Here is a 23,408-nt window from a genome sequence, read left to right as displayed (position 1 = left end):
TCCTCCCCTGTTTTTACTATTAAAAAAGCCTGAATTCTAACTCAGAAATGAGTTAGATGGTGCTTTGGGACACTAGTTCACCATCTTCTCCATCTGCTGGCTTTCCAAATAAAGTCTCAATTCCTTGCCTCAACGATTCATCTCTCCATTTATTGGCCTGTCTTAGGATGAACAGTACAAGCTTGGACTCAATAAAAGTGATATGTTAATTAATTTGGGGATGTAAATTTTCTAATCTGTATTACTAAATTGAGGGTATTCAGGTGATAGGAACAAGTATTGGGGTTAGAAAAGGATAACTGAAGAGGAGTAGTTCATACATCATCATGAGAAAAGATGATATCCTCAGAATTCTCTAATGGTAACAAAATTTTTTGTTCAGTTACTTGACTCATAAATGTGCCAACTACTACATACTCATCTCTCGAAAAAATATGTCTTTCATTCTTTCAAAAAACATTTGATAGATGTTACCTGCCAAAGGTCATGTGACCCATTGGTGGTAGTTAGTAATGGACTGCACTCAGATATACCTGCCCCCAAAGCACATACTTTCAACTGTTACAGAAGTATTCAACTGGAGTAACAATTGAACATTCACACTGTTATGTTGATACATTATAGATCTACAGGAAAAGTCCAGAGATACTAAAAGAACTCTTGACCTAAACATAGGAATATAATATTGAAATTTTTTTATCTCTGGTTAAAAAAAAAAAAAAAAAAGCCCAGGTTTCTAAAGGAAATCAGACTAGTGAACTAATGAAAGTCAGACTGCATGTCTAAAAGAAGTGAAGCTATTCTGATTTATAAAATTTATTAATTTATTTCTAAGAAGATGTTTATGAAGAAATACTAATTTTATTAAAAGTTTTTTTTTAATAAGTTTTGTGATGTGACAGTGGAATAAGAGAGAGGGTGGTGAAAGTTCTGGCATTTAAACAATTCTTTCTTTATTTTTATTTTTAATTTTTTTATTGTTATTTCCCCAATACAATTTTTTTAACTGTACAGCATTGTGATCCAGTTACACATACATGTATACATTCTTTTTTCTCATATTATCATGCTCCATCATAAGTGACCAGATATAGTTCCCATTGCTACACAGCAGAATCTCATTGCTAATCCATTCCAAAAGCAATAGTTTGCATCTATTAACCTCAAGCTCCCATTCCAAAAGCAATAGTTTACATCTATTAACCTCAAGCTCCCAATCCTTTTTTTAAATTCTTAAATGATTGAGCTATGTATATAAATAATATATACTGTTCAAGTATTGAGGTTATAATGATCACTACATTCATTTTTTGTTCATTTATTATTTATATTAGAGGCACCTTAAGTGGTCTATCTACTGTACTGAAATAGACACATTGTCCATTACTTGTCTGTTTTGTATTATATACGTGATTGACACATCATTATAAAAGTGAACTTCAGTTTTAGAAAGTATAAGTAAAACAACCTGAGAAATTGATAATTATAGCACTAGCAACACCTTGCATTTCTGGTCTGAAACCAGGAACCTCTCTTTCCTCCAAGAATCTGCTCTTTCTTGATTAATTCAATATAAAGCCTAAATTAAAAAAAATTAAAAGACAATCTGTCTTTGAACTATTGGAAAAAATTCTGCTTCTCCTTGTTGTTGATTTATTATGCAATGAAAATATCATCAGTTTTAAGTGCCTAAAATGTCAGCCCCATGATCATGCAGAAAGACAGATGTATTGTATTTCTAGATGGTTTTTCTTTGGCAGACCTCATGTTTGTGCTTTGTAAAGATCCATACAGAAGGAGAAGAGTATGCTTTAGATTTTATCACACTTCCATGACATACATAAATAGCTCTCATTGTCTGCTTTGAAAGCTTGTATTTGCATGCGTGATTAGTTTTATCACCAATTCCCTAGTTTGGTGCTTTGAGAGAATGGCATTTTTCTACGTTTCCAAATTTGTTAGAACTTACATATATAACTTTATTTATTTGAAGTCATAGTCATGCAAACATGTTCTTTATTCCTCTTGACATCTTCTGGGATATCAGCTTCTAAATTTTCACACTGAGTATATAGCCAAACTGTTAGTTAATAGCAAATAAGGCATATTGACATCAACTCTTCATGAAGAGCTCAGTCATTCTATCTACATAATACAAGACTCAAATTCACCACTTTTGCTCATTATATACATTTGTGATCATATCTAATAATTTGAGTCAATTATTTATTATAGGAAGCAAATTATAGACATAGAAAAAGTGGAAATTTTTTTTTAAGAAGTAGAAAAACAAATTAGTAACAATACCCAATAATTTTATCCCTAGGACCAGTTTATTGGAGAATTGTATACACAATTAAGAGACTGTCTCCCTCATGCTTATTCTTTTTCTCTATTCTTTCTTGATACAGGGGTCATTTAGTCAGCAGTCCTTCTGTTTCCATATATATATATTTTTTATCACATCTCTCATCTTCCTCATTCTTTCAAGAGGCATGAGATATTCAGCTAGGGAAATGGGAAAATGAACTGGGGTGCTAGACTCAGCCCCTTTCACTGTGGGTTTCAGCTTGTTCAACAGATGCTCTGCTCTCTTCTTTCCCCTTTGGGATTTGTCTTTGGGGCTAAGACTTGTGGGTGAAACAGCTGTTCATCAAAGCTACACTCCCCAGATCTAAACCTATGGTTTTCACGAAGGATTAACACTAATAACGGCAATGTTGCATTTTGACTTCCATCTCTGTGATTTCAATGTCATTACCATAGTTGATTCTGAATGCAAATGGGGAAAGAGATATTACTTGTTAACTCTTCCCAGAGTTCCAACATCCTTTTCTTGAATTTTCAATGTGTAACTTTCCATTGACTTCCTCTTTTGTTTCCTCTACAGGTGTAAGTCTGTGCTAGTTCATTATCGATCCTGCTATCTTCTTTCATTTTTTTTTTTCCCTGGTTTTTCTTAACACATCTTGAGAAAGTTCTAGCATGAACTTTCTCAAGGTGTATTCTATATTTGCTCTTTCCTTGAGCAAACTCTCTCTTACCTCTCTAATTTCATTGAAACTACTTTGGGGAAGTTCTACAAAGTTCCCTCCTAAATCCTGTCTCCTTTTATTAGTCATCATCTTTCTAGATAAAGGCAAGTTCAAACTTGGCTATAGAATGCCTGATGAAGAGGCATTATGTCTAGTTCTATAAGGGACATGTTTCTGAAAAAGCCCTACAGTCTAAAATCAATTTCCTGGAGTTCCCTGGTGGCTCAGTGGGTTAAGAATTTGGCATGGTCACTGCTGTGGCTCTGGTTATTGCTATGTTGTGGGTTCAACACCTGGCCGGGAATTCCTCATGGCCCAGGTGCAGCCAAATAAAATAAAATCAATAAAATAAAATAAAATATAATTTCCCATTCTTGGCTTTACACAGAAATCCTCGATAAAGTAGTGAGCTGTTGACACTTGAATACACTAACCCTAGAGAGCCTTTTAATAAAGGTGAGAAAAAAGCAATCAGTGAGGGAGATTTTTCAAGTGTAGGTATGTCTCTGTTATCAAGAAGAGCTTAGAGTGCTTAAAGTACTGGATAAAGGAAGTGATGCTTAAACATTCAGTAAGTAACTCTTTGGTAGGTTTTTGAGATTTGCCCTTTATGCTATGACTGGAATTATCAGCATCCTGTGTCCCTAAATGAGGATAATTGAGTATGTTTTATAAATTAAAAAATTCATATTTTTTATTCCTTAACCATTTCTTGGATTACATTTTGAATGTCTAGTGGTTTCCTATTTATCCTTCTAGCATATTACACCTGGAAATTTTAAAAGAGAACTGTTACCTGTGTCTCTTTCTGCCTTAAAGCAACTTCTCTTGACTTTATTTATCTTTTTTCAAACAAGGAGATTTAATATTCTCATTCCTCATTAATTTTTAATATTTTAATATAATTTTATTATATTCTTTAATATAAATGTATTTGTATTTATCACTGCATTAATATATATTTATTAATATAAATTAATATGCACTTATGCTTATTTATAATTAATATAAATTTATTATATGACTATATTAATACAAATTTTAATATTTTAATATTCCTCATTTATTTTTTTCATTATGCAGTATTATAGAAATCTTTCTGATCAACAGATGTGATGGCTTAAAAAGACAGAGACTGAATTTAAAGTTAAGAGAAGGCTATCAGCGATGGCTGTGAAAGATATTGAGGTTATTAGTCAGTGTGAGAATGACAGAAAATCTCAAATGATTTTTTTTTTTTTTCTTCTTTTGTCTTTTTGTTGTTGTTGTTGCTATTTCTTGGGCCGCTCCCGTGGCATATGGAGGTTCCCAGGCTAGGGGTCAAATCGGAGCTGTAGCCACCGGGCTACGCCAGAGCCACAGCAACGTGGGATCCGAGCCGCGTCTGCAACCTACACCACAGCTCACGGCAACGCCGGATCGTTAACCCACTGAGCAAGGCCAGGGACCGAACCCGCAACCTCATGGTTCCTAGTCGGATTCGTTAACCACTGCGCCACGACGGGAACTCCTCAAATGATTCTTATCATGAACAGGGAGCGACTGGTTGAGAAAAGGCTATAGTTTGAATCAGCTGCTCTAGCCATGGAATGATAAAAAAAAAATTTCTTTCTGTGGGTGACTTTCCTAAGATTTATATTTCTGTATCTTATCCCTTCCTATCATATTAGATAAATATGAAGTGGATATAGGGGAAAAAGCCAAAGATGTTTATAAGCCAAATCTGATGCTATAGAACAGAGTCTTGGAGGTGAAGATGTGGTGCAGTCCTCCTGTTCAATGGGGGTCTTAGAACAAAAGCCCTCTTCTTAATTTTAAATTTAATATCATAGATATTATATATAATCTCTTGTCTCCAGAAAACTACAGAAATAGTATTTCAAGGGATCTCACAGAAACTCAATAGTAATCCATTTTCCAATCGCCACAAAATAATGAACTCTTCCTTAGAAATGGACCTAAATTTTCTGGTAACTTCTTCATTTAAGAAAAAACAAACAAACAAAAATATCAGCAACTTAGATATTCTTACTATTACAAAGCTTTCAACACAATCAAACCATCTTTTGCGATTATTTGAATTATCAGCCAATGTTTTGTGTCTTTCAAAGTAATTGTATCAGCCTTGAGGCTTTTTTTTTTCCACTAGAAAAGCAATAATATTGGGAATTTCATTTTCCAGAATGAAACATGACTCTATGTTGCAGTATTTAACAAAATTGGATTGCATATTCCTAGTCTTGCTTGCTTCAGTGTTTATTTTGGTTTTAAAATAAATGTACCATCTATAAGCTGATGGAGTCAAAAGAGAAATTCCCATAACTAAAGGCAAAATAAATATATCCATTAGATATTTTGATGTTACTTCAGTAGAGTATTTTCAAAGAATTAAGTCTAAAATTCATATTTAAATTTATTTCAACTGGGAAGAGTGACTGGCTGCCTCTTTCTGGATTATTTACACCCTGAAAGTTTCAAGGAAAACAAATAACAATTAATTCAATCAACATGATTTCAATCCAACTTCTTTTAGTCAGCTTTTATTAATGTGTTTTAAAAAAAGGAAAGTAAACTATTGACCAATTCTTAAGAAATTAATGAGTCTGTTGACAGCAGTTGATTTCAAAACAGTGCCAAATCACTCACCAGCCAAATAGCAGGAACTAATTCAAATACCTTGGTATTTGAGGATTTGGGAAAAGGTTTGGAAAATTTGATTGAACTTTTCTATTTCCTCCACTCTTTTCTTGTCCCTTAAATCACTAAAGATTTTTTCAATCTTTTTTTTATTACACGTGTACATGATTTCTAATCATTTTGAACCCTTTAAGGATGGCCACAGTATCATTGTTAACACAGTACCTCCAAAATTCTTAAATTTCCTTCAGTCTATTTTTCAGTATATTGTTGCTTAAAGAATATATGGTATGCACTATTTGTCCTAGATGCATTTGGATATTTATATTCAATATTTAAGCTAACTCCTCCCTTTTTAAAGAAAGTTTCAGAAACATTTATTACAATGGGAGAAAATAATTTACTTTTATCATTAAAAGAAGTAAATGGTTCGATAGACTGAGAATTCTTTTTTTTTTTGGTCCTTTTAGGGCCACATCTACACCATGTGGAGGTTCCCAGGCTAGGGGTAGAATCAGAGCAGTGCCCCCAGCCTACACCACAGCCACAGTGACCTACACCACAGCTCACGGTAACGCTGAATCCTTAACCCACTGAGCGGGGCCAGAATTGAACCAACGTTCTCATGGATAATAGGATTCATATTTATATGAACAAGAAAACCATTATTTCAACTACAAGCTTTTTGTTTTTTCTGGCTAGGATTAATAGCAGTTCATCCATTCTTTCCTTATGTAGCTGTCATTTACTAAACTGATGGCTCAAAAATTTCTCTTTATGTGGAGAGATTTAACTCTTATTGATAAGAGTTCCTTTGAAAAGCAATACTTTGTCTTTTTCTGCCTTTTTTTTTTTTTAAGGCCGCACCTGTAGCATATGGAAGTTCCCAGGCTAGGGGTCAGATAGCATCTGCAGCTGCCAGCCTATTCACAGCCACAGCAACACCAGATCCTAGGCACATCTGCAACCTATACCGCGGCTCACAGGCAATGATGAATCCTTAACCTACTGAGCAAGGCCAGGGATCAAACCCAAATCCTCATGGATACTAGTCAGATTCTTAACCTGTTGAGTCACAACAGGAATTCCCAATGGTTTTGAAGTCATAAATACTTTCATATAAATCAGAATCTAAAAAAAAAAGAAAAAATTTGCTGCTTTCTCATAAAACACAAATCTAGATAAGCAATAATTTTTGTTATTAAAACTGTAACATTTAATTTTATGCTACTTTAGCGATCTTACTACACACTTTTCTGATTATGGATATAAAGCTAAAATCATTGGTGACTTATAATTAAATCTTTTTCTGTCCCAAAGTACTCTTCCAGGACAAAATGAAAAACTGAATTTATAATTTTTGGGCTTTTCAGAGCTATTAAAAATTATTGTCATATGGCTGCATGGTCTATCAGTTTCCCATAAGTTAATATAATTTCTTTTATAGAAACCAACATATGGAAATACAATCATCTCATAAACTTAAGAGCATGGGGTTAAAAGTCAGAATCTTGGGGGCTAAACCTATCTTTATCACTTACTGGCTCTCTGACCTTGGGAAAGTTACTTATCACTAACTGAAATTAATATTTCTTATTAAGTGAGAAATTCAATTTTTAGCTATGACGACGTACTAATAATATATTCATGTGCTTAGCAATTTCCTTATTTTGTCATTTAACTGTCATAATAACTCTAAGTTATAAAAAGCCATCCATGACATTCTTAATAGCTTAGTACATCAAACAATGACTTATTTCAAGAATACTAGAAATTAATATTCACAGTAAACTATAGATATTAGCTGCACATTATACATAGATATCATTTTTCTAAAAGTTACTTTAATATTGGTTAGTTATTTGGGTACATTATTTGGCAAAAGCCCATTAATAATACAGAGAAAAAGATGTTTTTGAAAGCATTGATAGCTGGCATTCCCGTTGTGGCTCAGTTGGTTAAGAACCTGACATAGTGTCCATGAGGATGCAGGTTTGACCCCTGGCCTCAATCAGTAGGTTAAGGATCTGGCATTGCTGCAAATTGTGGTGAAGGTCTCAGATGCAGCCCAGATCTGGTGTTGCTGTGGCTGGTGTATGCTGGCAGCTGCAGCTCTGATTTGACCCCTAGCCTGGGAATGTCCATATGTCACAGGAGCAACTGTAAAAAGGAAAAAAAAAAAAAAAAAGTATTGATAGCTGATGAGTCAGTGAGGAACTGCTGTGCCAAAATTACAGGGAAGGGAGGAATTCAAATTCACATGAGAATAAATAAATTTTTGCCCCAAGGGTGTAGACCACCTAAGCAGATTTGGGTTACATATTTGGTGGCCTTGAACAGACAGGGGGACTAAGCCAAGGCCTTAGGCCCACCAAAGTAGGAAACGTATTAAAAACCTTCCCCTAATTAAGCTGGGTCTTTAAAGGGTAACACACTCAGAGTTATAGTGATCTTGAAGTAAGTTCCTACCAAATCTACATTTCTGGTAGACTTCAGGGAAGTCTCTCTTGCTTCTAAATTAGGCATAGAGGATATATAAAGGTGAAAAACAGTGTGAATTTTATCCCACTCTGGGACTGAATATTTCCAATATCCTCAAACTATAAACTTGAAGAATTTTCAGATTGACGGTGTCCACAGAAGCAGAGCCAAATCCTCTTGAGAAAACCAACTTCATCTAATCCTTAAAGAGTCTTGCAATTTTTTAAATGATTGTATCCTTCTAAAATAACCAAATATACAAGAAAATAAAACATCGTGAGCAGTAACAAAAAAGGAAAAGAAAAAGCAGATAAAGATCCACAGGTTTCAAATACAGTGACTATAGACAAATAGCACAATTGAAGAGATGATTAATAATCTAAAAATGTAAATAGAAAATGAAAAGAAAAAATAAAATCACCCAAAATGGGGCACGTGGAGCCAGAGATGGAAAATATGGAAAAGAGTTTAAGAGCTACAGCAGTTGTCAATACAGTCCAACATACAGTTAATTGTAGTTCAAGAATAAGAGCAGAAAACAAAATGAAAGAGGTGCAAAATTTGATGATGTTATAGTTGAGAGTTTTCCAGAAGTGATGACATATACCATCCATGGATTCAAAATCCTAGTGAACTCCCAGCAGGATAAATAATAAGAAATCCACACTGAGATAAATCATAGCGGCACAGCAGAACATTAAACATCAGAAGGAGGATCTTCAGACCAGAACAGCCAGAAATTAAAGCACAGGTTTCTTGAAAAATGAGTGCCTGCTCGATAGTCAGCTTATTTTTTCAACAGGTACAGTATAACTGAAAGAAAACTTTCATTCTAGAATTCGAAACTTTGCAAAATAAATTTCAGGAATAAGAAGTAAATAAACATGGGTGGATCTAGAGATTATCATATTAAGTGAAGTAAATCAAAGACATATCATATGATATCACTTATATGTGGAATCTAAAAAAATACAAATGAACTTATTTATAAAACAGAAATAGATATGCAGACATAGGAAACAAATGGATAACAGATGGGATAGTTATGGGGCAGAAGATAAATCAGGAGTTTGGGACTAACACAGACACACAACTTTATTTAAAATAAAACAACAAGGACCTACTGTATAACACAGGGAACTCTATTTAATGTCTTGTAACCTATGATGGAAAAGAATCTGAAAAACATTACGTATATAAAACTGAATCGCTTTTCTGTACACCTGAAATTAATATAACATTGTAAATTAACTTACTTCAAATAATGGAGATCTTGCTGTGTAGCACTGGGAACTATGTCTGGTCACTTATGATGGAGCATAATGATGTGAGAAAAAAGAATGTATACATGTAGGTGTAACTGGGTCACCATGCTGTACAGTAGAAAATTGACAGAGCAGTGTAAAACAGCTATAATGGAAAAAAATAAAAATCACTATACAAATAAAATAAAATAAATGAGTAAATAAAAACAAAGAGAGAAAGAGAAAAAGAGAACAAAAACTGGGAGTTTGTTAAGAGTAGACCCTTACTGCAGGTAGGATGGACTTACTCCAGGTGAAGGACAGTGGGCTCAGATGGAAGTAAGAAAAATGCAAAGAAAATGGTAAATGTGGATCCCTGTGCATCAAGGTTTCACAATACCAGCCATATGTCATTTTGAGCTGGACACTCTTCATTGGGAGGAACTGCCCTGTTCTTTATAAGATGATTAGCAGTATCCTTGGCCTCTACCCATTAGATGTCCACAGTACTTCTTACCTCTCCCAAAGCCTCAGCTATGATAGTCAATAACCATCACTAGATACTGCCAAATGGTCTGGGGGTGGGGTAGGAGGGAGTGGGGATAAATAGCCTCTCTTGAGAACAACTGATCCAAATAAATATTCATTCATAAAACAAAAATAAATAATGTTTTGCGGTATTAAACAATTTGAGTTAAAACAAACAAGGGTACTATATACATTAGGAATGGAGAAGGGATCTGATAGAAGAGGAAAAAAATAAAAATAACAAGAATAACACAAAGGAAAGGAAGAGAAGGGAGGAAAAGCCAACATAGTACCTTCAGGAGACAGAGAAAATACCATTTAAGCTGGGAGACTTAAGCATAAATACATCAGTAATTACACTAAAGTTAAATTGAATGAAAAATCCCATTAAAGGCAATGATTACAGACCAGATAAGGTAGTAAAATTCTAACTACATGCTGCTAATGAGTAACACATCTAAAGCCAAAGGACACGGACAATTTGGAAGTGAAGAGGGAAAGAAAAGGTATGTTTTGAGTAAAGGAACCAAGGAAACTTGTGTAGCTATTATAAGACAACAGTTCTTAGCCATCATGAGTTAGTCGGCATGTCTACCTTGATTGTTTCACATCTGTGATGCAATGGAAGGAGTCAGCCTTTTGTTACCCTTTCTTGGTATGTTTGTTCAGTTTGTTTTGCAAATGTAAATCCAGCAAAGAAGCATTGCCGGAGAATAACAGGATTTGACTATGGCCAGGCGCAAAACTGATAACAATGAAGAGCAAAACACTTCCAGGAGGTTTTACGCCAGAACAGGCTGGCTTTCATCTTAGTGACAGAAGTAAAAACATTTTAGACAATATATATTGAAATCCTTTTAACGAGAAAGCAGGCCCCCTGGTTTGTATTGAAAACATTCTTAATCAAAAAAATAATTTAGAAAACTGTGCTAACTAGTTTTTGACGACTCTGAAATTACAGCCTGTCTTCCTGTTTCTCTTAGCTTTGCATTTCTCTCTCTGTTTCATACACACAACAGAAAAACAAGAACTGGCATATGGAGACATTTTGTACTCCCTTAGAAAGAAATCTGAACCTGTTTAAAAAATTGTTTAGCATAACCCCACAGAATCATCTGCTTAATTTTATTTATTTTGGCAAAGACGCTGTCACAGATGTTCATTATTACAACATGAAAACCCCTTTCGTAGTGTAGTAGAAGCTTAAAGTGGAACAGAGGGGCTGTGCGTAAAGCAAAGAATCCCAGTAAAATTTATAAGGCAGTTGATGTGTGACCTGGTCATGGGTTAGTAAGTGGATATTAGCAACTTTAAGAGTCTGGTTTCCTTTTAGCACACTGAGGTAAATTCACTTAACCGTATTAAGAAGCTGTTGAGATAATTCAGCAATAGTGTTAATGGAAGGGAGTCGGAATTGCATCTAGGTAAAAAAACCTTCAAAGGGAGGTTTTGGAGGATCTGGGCAAGATAAAAAGCACAGGCTGCTTTTTTATCATTTTCTCATGCCAGCCTAGCTTCACTTCAACATGGGGAATTTGGACCTTAAGGTTAGTCTTTCTTCATTTGGGAATTCTGCATGACCTTGTCAACTCTCAGAGCCGTAGGAGAAAGGGCCCAGAGTTCTCAGAAATAAGCATGTTTTTAAAATTCTATAAATAGACTTTGTGGTTAATTATTATGCTCTCAAGCCTGTCTAGTAAATGAACAATGAAACTACCACCTTACTAAGAAAACTAATTCCTATGCAGTTTCAAAGCCTCTGAAGTTTGTATTAGCTTCCTTCCTCATACTAGTTATTGACAGAACTGCTACTTCTCTTCCTGTATGATTGAAAGTGCATATTTCTTTTTATATCTTCACATTGCTTGCATTGCTAATAAAAGCTCTGTATATTCAGGCAGCATCGCAATTTAATGAATGAATCAAAATCACTTTCCTACAAATAAATATAAATTTAATGAAGACCTGCTCTTGGAGTTCCCATTGCAGCTCAGTGCTTATGACCCCGACTAGTATCCTTGAGGATGCCAGTTTGATTCCAGGCCTCCCTCAGTGGGTCAAGGATTGGATGTTGCCATGAGCTGCGGTGTAGGTCGCAGACACGGCTAGGAGGATCTGGCATTTCTCTGGCTGTGGCTGTACCTGGCAGCTGCAGCTCTGATTCAGCTCCTAGCCTGGAAACTTCCATATGCTACAGGTGCATGAAAAGCAAAAAAAAAAAAAAAAAAAAAAAAGAAGACCTATTCTTCAAAAGAGGTCATTTTCAATAAACATATTATAAATCTGTTTATGTTTGTTAAAATGCACAGTTTCAGTTATTTATTCTACTCTATTTTCTTTATTCTGATTTTACTAACAAATGCCTTCTTTGTTGTAAATGTTAGCTCTTCAGTCCCTAAAGATTTTCTCTACCATTATGAACTCCTTGGACCTTCATCCTCTTCAAAACTCCCCAAATCTCAATTCAATATTTTGTAAAAGCCTATTATAAGACCAGATCATATCATATTCAGATACAATAATTCAAAAAAGATAATACTAGAACAACAATGTCTTTGTTTCAGAGACTTGCTCCTACGTAGCAAGGCTGGGTTAAGTGTATGTTTAAATTCACGGTAACTGGATCAGGCAACCACTGTTACTCTAGGCTACCTGCCAGGACATATTACACTTGTTATATGGAACCAGCCATTACAATGGTTTTCATTTAGATGAATTCTGCTTCTGGGGCCAAAAACACGGTTAGACTCACAAAAATATTCACTTTCTCCCCATATGAATAGGTTCTGCACACAGTTACCACACTTATTTTATCATTTCGCTTGTCATTTCTCATATTTATCCTATGTCTAGAAGCATGTTTTATTCTCTCATAATAGATGATAAATTTTTTTTTTCTGTATTTGTTCTGAGTTGTGTTTCCAGAAATGGTGTTTGCTGCCAAGTTTGTTCTGCTGTTATCTCACTACATGAAAGGCAAATTTTGTCTTACACAGAAGAAATACTTTAATTGCGTTGAGTGTAATAGCCCTGGCACCTTGTCCCTATTTGTCTTCCTCTGACACATGTGTATTTTGTTGTCTAATATTCCTAGAGAATGAAAATATTGGATTCAGGGGTTAGATGAGTCCTCAGGAATACCAACAATAATATTCAAAGCCTTTGATAGAAGGCATCTTTGTGATTAACTTTTTATGGACCAAGAGAATATTGCTGGTATCTTGAAACCACGCATTTCCATAATAAAGGCAATAAGATACATACGGTAAGAAGGTAAACATAGACTAAGATTTGTATTTGCATTATGGTATTATTTCTTGGTATTCAGGTGTGTTCAACAGGTATATATTCTTTTGTTTCGGGGCTTCTTCTTGGCAGTGGAGAGGAAAAGATTCAGCCTCTGGAAGTTGATAGTTTAGTAAGCAAATTGATCAGCTCTCCTGGGTTTATATGCATATATGGCTAATAGAACTTAAACTTCCTGAAAGAAGAAATTGTTTTCTGTTTCATTCACTAATCTGAGCATCTGCAAATGGGCCTGCTAGACAGTAAATATTTATTGAGTGAAAGGACATATATACTCTATGCTAGTATTATAACCCTAGGATTTATTATACTGCAGATATCATTGAGTTTATTCCTGGGAGCCAAGAGGATGAATGCTGAGGAAGGCACATCCCAGTCACCAGTTTAGCTCCTTTAAGGGAAGAGCTTAGCATTTATTTGGCTTGTCTGGGGCTTTAAAACATTTTGACATGCCTTTTTTAGTTAGCACTTCGAAGAGATGAGATACTTTGGGCATAATATACCTTAATAGATAAATGAAATTTTAACCTTGTTATTGATCTTTAAGGTCAAGCAGGTTAAAACTAGGCTCCTATTTTTCACAGTTTAAGACCAAATGTAGACTTGAAAATTAGTCATGCAATAACAACCAGCAGCACATCTGCATAGCGTGCTAAAGGGAAGAGTCAAAAGAGACAAAAAACACGCCCTGGAATATGTCAGGGTGTCCACAGCCCAATACTCTGCTAAACGAAAACATTCCAGAAAAATGATTACACTGTGCCATGTTCATAATAAGAAGGGAACAAGCATAAGAGGCAAAGGGAGTAACTTAAAGCTTTTTTTTCCCCACTCTCTCCTTTTTTTTTCCCCACTCTCTTCTCTTCTGGGAAAATGCAAAAGCATAGCACATTGTGAGCAAAGTCAAAATCATAATAGTGACTCATGGTAGAGCACAAGTATGCAAGAATGCATAGTAAGTGTGGAATATTGTTTCGATTATTTGCATTATATTTAAGGAGTAGAGGCAGTAGATTTAGAACAGTATGTGCTAGGAAAGTTCAAAACTTAATTTCAAAATAGAAAAATTACACACACACACACACACACACACACACACACGTGCATGTGCTAGATAACAATGGATTTTACCTTGCATAAAAACTTCAGAGATGCTTTAGAAATGCTCGTAGATTGAGAGGTAAAAAAGACTCTGTTAATTACTGTTATAGGAGATAAAATTCTGCTGATGGAATGTGAATAGTCATTTTATGGGTATACACTTTTAAGAATAACTCATGCAGTGGGCCAGAAAAACTTCTCATCAGTGAATTGTGTCTCAGTTAGCGACACTCCAGAATGTTCCCAAAGTTTTGAAAAACAATCACTCTATATGTACTGAGTATATTTAATTAATCCTCTGACAAGCTTATTTAATTAAGCTCCACCCCACCCCCCATCTCTCTTCATTCTCACACATGGAGTTTCCACATCTTTCTTCCTTCTTCTCAGTTTGATCATCAGATTAAAAATACGGGTGGTGAATCTATAAGAAATTTAAGATACTATTCATTTGCCATTTCTAATACATATCAAGATGATCTGGCAGCAAAAGATAAGACAACATCATGGAAAATTTGATCTTTTTTTCTAAAAAATAGCTTAATATTTATATTGGAAAAAAAATAAGTTACCTAAAGCACATTTACAGTGAGTTAAAAGAGTGGACCCAATTCAGTATCCCACCTGTCAGGCTTGCTTTATCAGACACAAAGCCAGTCAATGTCTCACTGTTTTTGTCAGTGTCAGTGAAGTTCAGGGACATGGACTTAATAGCAATCTGGATAGGGTTACCAGATTTAACCCACAAAAATATAGGATGCCCGGTTAAATTGGAATTTCAGATAAACAAAGGATATTCTTTAGTATAAGTATGTCTCAAGTATTTCATAGTGTTCCAAGTATTGCATGAGATATACCTATCCTGAAGAATTGTTTATATGAACTCCCAGGTTGACTATGTGCCCCGAGCTTTGTCTGATAAGCCAGAATAGAAACACACAGTGGAAAAGGCTATTCTCAATAATATCGATCACATTGTTCCTTTGCAAGAGGAAGGAGATACCACACGTAAGAGGATGCGTAGTATGATTAGGCCAGTACTATGGTGGATTAATTGAAACAAAGCCGAGTTTCTCTATGGAGAGACTATAGAGCTCAGTTGATTCCAATAAAAGTCTGCATACAGTGTACTGCAGTGAGTGTATATTGTTTGATTATAAAAAGTCATTTTATGAGTTCTCATCATGGCGCAGCAGAAATGAATCCGACTAGGAATCATGAGGTTGCAGGTTTGATCCCTGGCCTTGCTTAGTGGGTTAAGGATCTGGCGTTGAGGTGAGCTGTGGTGTAGGTCGCAGATGTGGCCTGGATCTGGCATTGCTGTGGCTATGGTCCAGACTGACAGGTGTAGCTCTTATTAGAACCTTAGCCTGGGAACCTCCATATGCCTTGGGTGTTGCCCTAAAAAAAAAGCAAGCAAAAGAAAAAAAGACCGTCTTTCAAAAAAAGTCATTTTATTCAACAAAAACTTATTGTCTACCCTTTGTCAAACACTGTAAAAACTGCTTATTATATGGTCTTTCTTATGACAAAAATCAGAACTGAGATGCATGCATGGCCCACATAAACTGACAATGTGATGGTATTCAGTATTCAGTACATGCCAGTTCATAAGTGAACACATTATCTTCTTTCCTGTTTCTTCATTACTGATTATTTTATTTTTTAAAAAAATAAAAGGTTTTATTAAAGTATAGTTGAATTTACAATGTTGTAATGATTTCTGCTGTAAGACAAACTGATTTGGTTATTTATATACATACATTCCATTCCTTGTAGATTCTTTTCCATATAGACTATTACAGAATATTGATAGGGTTCTCTGTTCTATACAGCAGGTTCCCAATGGCCAATCATTCCATATACCTCAGTGTGCATATGCCAGTCCCTGATCCCCAGTCCATCCCACCCCCTCAACCCCCACCTATCCACTTGGGTAACCATAAGTTTGTTTTCAAAGTCTATGAGTCTGTTTCTGTTCTGCACATAAGTTAACTATGGAAAACAGTATGGAGGTTCCTCTAAAAACTAAAAATAGAACTTCAGTACTGAATTTGATTCATACAAGCCACTATATAATTTAACTGCCCATCTGCTTGGATATGTGGGACATGATAAAGCTTCTGTATTTCTCCAGCATTCCTTTTATTCCTTGACTTTCTAGAACTCTTATAGAGGATGCATTATTCCTTTCTTACACTCTATCCTAGATGATTTTGTTCTGATTGTTGCATACATATGAGCTTCCTCACAAATAAAATAAAATTGTGAAAATTACTTCACTTTCCTTTAATAGCTTGTGGTATTTACTTTACCAAATGAAGAGTAGACCCTGAGAAATATTTTAATTTTGCTTAAAAATTTGCTTCACTCAGAAATTGTCAAGGTAATTGATAAATTAGTTTATACTTACTTCTAATTTTTCCTATAAGAAGTACAAAAAAGTAATCATAGATAACCAAGAAAGATTTTCCTTTTGTTATTCACCTTTACTCTTGTATTCAAAAGGAACCACAGACATTCTTTATAAGTTGGTGTCTTAGAGCATTCTGGAACCCAGTAAGTAGATGAAGAATTGTTTTGGATCTATTAAATGAGTTAACATGTAATGATGATTCATGTTGATCATTTTCAATTTTAATGACCTCAGCAATGATTTAAACACCCAAAGGAAACAGTTTTGACACCATGAAGAATTATCTTATAACCATAGCAATAACCACCTACAATTGGCATAAGTGGTATAGAAGGTTTTTTTGTGCAGATCCCTCATCATAAGCTTTGATGATATTCCTATAAAATTGGCAAATACACATGTATTCTTTTTTCCATTTGGCCCTGATCACCATATCCTCACTTAATTTTTGTCCTGCTTCTAATAAAACATTGTATGTTCTTTAACAAGCAGCCCATTTTTTAATGTTTTCTTGAGGATAAATTTCACTCCTTCCATTGTCCATTTACCCAAATAACTCTTTAACAATAGGCTTATCAATAAACTGACTTCATAGTTCATGACTCTTTTATTAATTTCATCTAAATTAATTTCTGTGAAAGGGACCAAAAAGCCCCCTGTGTTGATTAAGACAATTAAAACAGAGAGCAACTGGAAACTTGGGGAAACATTTTTGGGGAAGCTTCGAATCCAAACACAAAAAATAAATCCTTTGCTGTGGTTTTGAGCAGTGTGGCGCCTGAGCAACATGATAAATGTGCTGACATTTACAGAGGCCCCAATTAGAGCCAAGATATCTTAATGCACTCTTTGGCCTCTTGGAGCACACATACTCTATATGAAGGGCTTTGAGATTTATGGTGTGAAGGCAGGCTACCATATGTGCCACAGATCTTTCTTACTTAGCACTTTCCTTCAGCATTTGTACAGACATACTCTTCTGTTTTGATCATCCCTTTCTTAACTATTTGTGGACTACGTATTTTTTTTTCTTCCCAAACTTCTTCATTGGTTTTCTTCTCATTCTCATCTTCCTAACTCCACGTGCAATAGAGCAGAGGAAGGCTTTTCTGCCTACCTCATTACTCAGAACAAGGGTTCTTCTATATAACTAAACTACCTGTGGTATTTTCTCCTGTAATACTAAATATAACTCTTTTTGGGAGAGGATGGATTGGGAATATGGGTAAAACAGCTTTGTTTCTTTTTTGTTGTTCTGGGTAATATTTACTGTGAAGTAATTTTCACTAAGGAATGTACTGCTTAACAAAGAGTGATGATTGAATCTATAATGAATAGCTTTGGAGAATCACAAAGATCTGTGATAATGATTTCCACTAAAAGGGGATCTCAAAAATGAGTCAAAACCTATACACTATTTCTGAACTCTCTGTTTAGAATTTGATGTGGCAACCAATCTTAGTATATGCCAATTTCTATTGAGAATCTTAGGTATTAAAAATGTCATTAGTGGAAGAAAGCCACTTTGATATGGATGCAGCTTAATGGTTTTTTTGGGAAGGTTTTTATTTTTTAAGGTGATTAAAATCATATTGAATTGAAAGTAATTTTCCTTAAAATTATCCCTAATACATTGAACTCATGGAATAGATTGGATATCTCTTTTATTTATTTATTTATTTGTCTTTTTTTGCCAGTTCTTGGGCCGCTCCTGTGGCATATGGAAGTTCCCAGGCAGTGGTCGAATCGGAGCCATAGCTGCTGGCCTACACCACAGCTCATGGCAACACCGGATCCTTAACCCACTGAGTGAGGCCAGGGATCGAACCCACAACCTCATGTTTCCTAGTTGGATTCATTAACCACTGAGCCATGATGGGAACTCCCCGGATATTTCTTTTAAATTCAGATGGTCAGCATTCATTTACATTTAACACGACATACACAAGACAAGACAATTTGAAAAAATTTCTTTGATGAGTGGATTCACAAGAACTCCTTGAATGATACTTTATGCAGTTTTTATGATTTTATGATATTTTATGATTTCTCAAAGTTATATTTATGATGATAAATGCATTAGAAGTTATTTTTTATTGAGTTGAAAAATTCATGACATTTTGGAAGTGAGTAAAACATGAAATCGAACTTATGGAAGTTACAAATATAATTAATATTTCATAAATAAATTAGCCTTATATTTGATAATCTTTAGTTCTGTTCCTTTAATTGAGTTGATATTTCATCACATCATAATTCTTTTCACTGTTAATATCTATTTTTGTAATATAATACAAAATGAGTGCTTTAAAATGAGTATGTTGCTTGCAAAAATAGGCTAAAGGGAACTGATTCCACACATATTTTAAAATATTTTTGTAGATGAAATTTAGACTACAAAGTATTTTAGTATAACATCATTATTTTAGGTCACATGATAATACATATTTAAAATATGTTTTCTTCACCAGATATTCATGTTCATAGAAGCAATTGTTTGATATTTTAAAAAATAGAATAAGAACATAAGATTTTTGCCATGTGATTTAAGTGTAGAATCCTCCTAGGTTTTATACTTATCTCTGCCTAAAATCAACAGCAATTCTTTTAGAAACTCATTTAAACCTAGTTTTCTCTAATTATTCAATTGTTTTCAGTAAAATGACTTTTCAATAATTATATTTAATCTGTTCATGTATAAATTAATTAATGTATATAATTAAAATGATAGTCATGAGTAGGATAAGCAGGTTTAAGGAAAACAAAATTGACTTGGGAGCTAAAACTCAAATGGGGAGGGTAGCAGTGTGTAAGCAAGCAATTATTAGATGTTTTACAGAAGGAGTAAAGAGAGATAAGCAAATTGGTTAAGAAGAGTTCCATTAAAAGAGCTTCTGTTGAATTGAAAAAATATGAAAAAAATAAAAACATTTTCTAAGAATTTTTGATATTTCTTTTCATATGTATACAGCTAGACTTAGCTAATATTCTGCCATGCAGTAGGCTAAATAATTTATCTTACTAAAATATCAAGACAACTAGATACTGTTTAGGAATGTCAGTTTGGAACCTAATCAAGTAGTAGTGAAAGTTGTAGTTGAATAATACTTGCTTCCTAAAGCAAGGGAAAATGTTTTCAGACTGGACTATTGATGAGTATCCTTGATATCTCAAAAAAAGGTCATTAAATCTAGACCTACCAGATCAGATAAAAAGTCATTTTGTTTATTACTATAATAATAGATTGCCATCATCATAAGATTATATCAAATCATTAATATAAGGAAAGACTGACAATGATTTCAATATGTCTGAATTCTTGTTAGAAAAAGTAAGTATTGGGGAGTTCCCGTCATGGCGCAGTGGTTAACGAATCCGACCAGGAACCATGAGGTTGCGGGTTCGGTCCCTGCCCTTGCTCAGTGGGTTAACGATCCGGCGTTGCCATGAGCTGTGGCGTAGGTCGCAGACGCGGCTCGGATCCCGCGTTGCTGTGGCTCTGGTGTAGGCTGGTGGCTACAGCTCCGATTAGACCCCTAGCCTGGGAACCTCCCATATGCCGCAGGAGCGGCCCAAGAAATGGCAAAAAGACAAAAAAAAAAAAGAAAAAAAGAAAAAGTAAGTATTGTAGAAAGTGAAAATTTTCTTATGCATAGAAAAGCATAAAGAAGAAAATCAAAAGGGTTACTTATAATTTTATCATCTAGTTATAATAATGATTACAATTTTGGTGCATAGTCTTTTAGTCATTTCTGTGTGTGTGTTTGTGTGTGTGTGTGTGTGTGTGTGTGTGTGCGCGCGTGTGTGTTAGCAAAATATGATTGCCCTATGCAGACAATTTTGTTACATCAAAGTTACCATTGTGTAATGTGGAGTGAGACTCTATTTCGGTACTGTGTGGTGTTTAAAAGCTCAGACTTCTGGAATCTGACTGCCTGATGGCTGAAGTCCTGGTTCTAGCGCTTGCTTGCTGTGTGGCCCTGGCAAGCCAAAGGGTCTCCTAAGCCTTGGACTCCTCATTGCCAACATGACAGTAATAGAATAATAGTAAAGTCTGGGTGATGGATTTAAACAGAAGTGATCCCTATGAAGTATTTGGTTCAGAAAATATTAAATTTTTCTTATTTGTTAGTGAGCCATCATTTTTGCATATTTTAGTTAAACAAACTCTGGTATTTCAGAGAAAATTCCTTTATAAGTTGGGGGAATATATACATGTCGCTACACTAATTTTAATTTAAAGATCATGCTTATTCAACTTTTGTTATAGTCACCTACATAAGGCAATTCAGTTATGAAAAAGAGAAAATTCACAGTAAAGAAAAAATGGAAGTCATTACCAACTAAAATAAAAAATGGTTTACAAAAAAAATGAATTATAAATCCTCCATTTAAATGGACTTTATGCCATGTTACATTTATTCTTTTTAAAGAAAATACATTGCCCATTGGGACAAAGGAGATTACATTTTGAATACTTATAATCTGAATTTCCAAAATGGATCGAGGTTTTCAATTGGTTACTAAGCCTGCGTTGATAGAAAATGAAACAGATTAATGGGGCATAAAATACTGTTTAAGATTGTCATTCCTGGTCTAACACAGTGGTTAATATTTTACTGAGTTACATGTTTTTCCTGTTCACGCTTTTTGAGTCCCTTAAATCCCACGATTCAAAGAAATTAATTAACCGAAAGAGTTCCTAGTTGCAAGCATGTCACTTCTGGGAATTAAAGTGTTTACAATAAAATCTGTGTCACTTTTTTACCCCGACTAGTATTACTGGACAAGGATGAGTCATACAACATCCATTGATTTTTTCAATGTCTCAATAATGTATTATAGAACCAGGAAATTCTGTTTTTCTCAAAGATCACCCCTTGAAATCCTATGGGCGGGTTACACATTGAGTCTGTGAGTATTATGAGAAATGATGGTTTTCAATTTCTTCTCCCTTTGTAAGATCATAATTGAGCATGTGATCAGCAAAGACATCTTTCCCTTTCCAGCTTATTTTTTATTAGAATACAGTTGATTTACAGTGTTATATTAATTTCTGCTGTACAGCTTTGTGACCCAGTCATATATATATATATATATACACACACATATATATATATGTATGTATACATTCTTTTTCTCATACTATCTTCCTCCAGCTTGTTATACTTCTGAATTTCTTTAGTGCTGGGGGTTGTTACTTTTTTCAAGTGTCCCTTTTCTCAAATATTTTATGAAGTAAGAAAAATCTAGAAGCACTATTACAAAGTATTGGAAACGTTGTTCCCATTGTGGCTTAGTGGTAATGAACCTGACTAGTAACGGTGAGGATGCAGGTTTGATCACTGGCCTCACTCAGTGGGTTAAGGATTCAGCGTTGCATGAGCTGGGGTGTAGGTCACAGACATGGCTTGGATCTGGTGTCACTGTGTCTGTGGCTGGGCCTGGCAGCTGAAGCTCCAGTTGGACGCCTAGCCTGAGAATTTCCATTTGCTTCAGGTGCAGCCCTAAAAATACAAAAAAAAAAAAAAAAAAAAAAAAAAAAGAAAGTATTGGAAATTTTAATACTCTCAACGATGTTGATTAATGTTCAAGATCCAAACAATATTTGTTTACAAAATTTTTTAGTTTGGAAGGCTTATGTGGGATGACTATGGTCAAAAGTTCAAAAATCAAAAATTTCAAAAAGTAGTGATGAACAGAGAAGGGATCTCAGTGATAAAGCTGTTGATTTTCAGCATGCCTCAGTATTTGATTAATCATCTTCTAAACTGTATCTCTTGAAAGCTGAGACATTTTATTTTTCTTCAAATTCTAAATATGTTGCCTAACCCATAATATTACTTGGTAAATATTTGTTGGTTGTGTGCATGAGAAAATAAATTCATTTTCCAATCCAACTTTCCAATGGAATGAGGAATCCTTGTAATATTTTGACAAATTAGTATCCGGTTATATTTAGATTTAGAGACATGAATCTTACCATTCCATTTGTTCATTCTGCCTCGGGGCAGACTTTTCTTTCTTCACTATTTTCTGGGACATCTTTAGCAAAGAGTTAAATGCTCCAAGAGGTATTTTCATTAAATGTACATTTATTATATAATTGTATTACTTGCTTCAAGGCTGTTAAAAGAATTACATTATTTAACATATAGGAAAATTTCTAGTGTAGATTTGGGGTCATTGTTTGTATTCGGTATATTGTAATTCTACATCAAATGGATTTGTTTCTTTCATTCAGTTGCCTGAAACAACTGGACCATGCCATTCTTGCACAACTTATTTTTTCTTCCTAGATCTTTCATTTGACTTTGTTGTTATTGAATAAAAGGGATTTATGTCTTTAACTTTTAAAAGCCAACAGGTGACTCTTAATCATACAATTTGGTCATGAGTCATTTTCTTCCTGAGGGAATATTTGGTAAAGTAAAATTTTGCATATTACTTCCTATTCAGATCACTCTGTAATTCCCTTTGACATCAGTCTCCTGTTTACACCATTCTCTGAGATCCATGCCTTCTTTCTTGCTTCCTTTTTTTGGTTTTCTAGATTATACATTTAAATTAGAATTTTGTTTTGTTTTGTTTTCAGGAGAGATTCATGGACACCAAGACACTTGCAACCTAAGATGCTTCCTTTGGAAATTCCTTTTGTAT

Source organism: Sus scrofa, chromosome 13 (assembly GCF_054392235.1).
Source record: "Sus scrofa isolate SSC_HxYL_T2T_F1_AM1 chromosome 13, Sscrofa_HxYL_maternal_Yorkshire_Landrace_v2.0, whole genome shotgun sequence".
Taxonomy (NCBI): Eukaryota; Metazoa; Chordata; class Mammalia; order Artiodactyla; family Suidae; genus Sus; species Sus scrofa.
This window is presented reverse-complemented; position numbering follows the sequence as displayed.